Below are 2,303 nucleotides of genomic sequence, written 5' to 3'. Positions count from 1 at the left end.
AATTGATTTGGTTAACAGATTTTACGAGTTGATTTGGAGCAGCATTGGAATACGCTGGGTATATACATCTGGATAAACACATCCATTTTAGTCAAATATATCCGGCCTAATATTGATAAATCTCTCTGGAGCCATATATTAGAATTAAGCTTTACTTTGATTCAGTTTAGATTCAATGTTCCTGGATTGATTTAACGTTTGGTCCTTGGATAGGAAAATGCTCAAGTATTTTATTTCTGATTTCATAGAAACATCGCTGATTTCCTTTAGTGGCGAGTCATGCAGCGCAAGAAGTTTGCATTTCTTTAAGTTTAATGACAATCCTGAAGCCTTGGAGAATGTTTTGGTTGTTTTCGGCACTTATTGGGACTTGATGTTCATTTTTCAAAACTAAGGTTGCGTCATCTGCCAGCAGGCTAATAACAATTTCAGTCCCCAGCACGTCTAACTTTTGGATATCGTTGCTCTTTTCAACATAAACGGCTAGCATTTCGGTAGCAATTATAAATAAATAGGGTGAGATGGGGCAACCTTGGGGGATTCCCACATCAACATGGAAGCTCGGAGTGGTGCCGCTTGGCAGGGTGACACAGCTATGAATATTCTCATAGAGCCCACGGATCACATTCCTGAATATTTAACCAAATCCAAAATGTTCGAGCGTTGCTATGATAAATGGATGTTCGACCGAGTCAAAGGCTTTAGAAAAGTCCAAGAAGGATATGCGGCCATTATCTTCAATGCGATACGCCTCTAAACCCATCGTTCGCCCCGACTCGGGGAATCCTAGAGCCTACTTGCACCCCCGCCCTAACTTAACTCCCTCACTCGTGGAGCTCCCTGAGCTCCACACATCCCGGAGCATCACGCCGACTCATTCACATTTGAATGATTGTCTTTATTTTATGTCCGCTAGATAGAGGCATCCGCACATGCGCATCAGTGGAGCTTCAGGCCGGCTGAGGCATGGACTGAAAATCATAAAGACATGTGTGATGAGCTAAAAGGAAGATAAGCATATTTTTATAATAAATGTAAGAAAGAGAGGGTAATGCAGCCTCAGGGCGGCACTGGCCCGTGTCTCTCCAAGCCTGCCTTTGGGGGGGGGGGGCACGGAGCAGTGTCTCCCTGTGCCGGTCCCAAGCCCGGATAAATGCAGAGGGTTGCGTCAGGAGGGGCATCCGGCGTAAAACGTTTGCCAAAACCAAACATGCGAGTCAACCATAACTATACCATACCGGATGGGTCGCGGACCGGGTTAACAACGACCGCCATTGGTACTGATGACCTACAGGGTACTAATGGAAATCGGGCTACTGTGGGTCGAAGAACAAGAAGAAGAAGAAGAGGAGGAGTGCGTGTTCGGAAGCAGAGAGAGAGGAGGAAAGGAAAGAGCCTGGGACTGAGAGTAGGGACTTTGAATATTGGGACTATGACAGGAAAAGGTAGAGAGTTGATGGACACGATGCAGAGAAGGAAGCTGGATATACTGTGTGTCCAGGAGACCAGGTGGAAGGGTAGTAAGGCTAGAAGCTTAGGAGCAGGCTTTAAGTTATACTATTATGGTGCTGACAAGAAGAGAAATGGAGTAGGAGTCATCTTGAAGGAGGAGTTTGTAAGGAACGTCCTAGAGGTGAAAAGAATGTCAGATAGACTTATGAGTCTGAAATTGGAAATTGAAGGTGTGATGCTCAGTGTTGTTAGTGGCTATGCGCCACAGGTGGGATGTGAACCTGAAGAGAAGGAGAAGTTCTGGAATGAGTTGGATGAAGTGATGCAGAATATTCCCAGAAATGAGAGAGTGGTAATTGGTGCAGACTTCAATGGACATGTTGGTGAAGGCAATAGAGGGGATGAAGAAGTGATGGGCAGATATGGTATCCAGGATAGGAATGCAGAGGGACAGATGGTGGTAGATTTTGCAAAAGGGATGGAAATGGGTGTAGTGAATACCTTTTTCCAGAAAAAACAGGAACATAGGGTAACTTATAAGAGCGGAGGTAGGAGCACGCAGGTAGACTACATCTTGTATAGACGAGGTAACCTGAAAGAGATCGGTGACTGCAAAGTAGTTGTAGGTGGGCGTGTAGCCAGACAGCATAGGATGGCGGTTTGTGCGACGACTCTGGTGACAAGGTAGATGACGAGGACAAAGGCAGAGCAGAGGACAAAGTGGTGGAAGCTGAAAAGGGAGGAGCGTTGCACGGTTTTCAGGGAGGAGTTGAGAAAGGGTCTGGGTGGTCAGGGTGAGCTGCCAGATGATTGGACAACAACAGCTAGTGTTATCAGGGAGACAGGTAGAA

Source organism: Fistularia commersonii, unplaced genomic scaffold, assembly GCF_037954325.1.
Source record: "Fistularia commersonii isolate RoL2024-O1a breed Wild unplaced genomic scaffold, RoL_Fcom_v1.0 HiC_scaffold_75, whole genome shotgun sequence".
In the NCBI taxonomy this organism is placed as follows: domain Eukaryota; kingdom Metazoa; phylum Chordata; class Actinopteri; order Syngnathiformes; family Fistulariidae; genus Fistularia; species Fistularia commersonii.
This window is presented reverse-complemented; position numbering follows the sequence as displayed.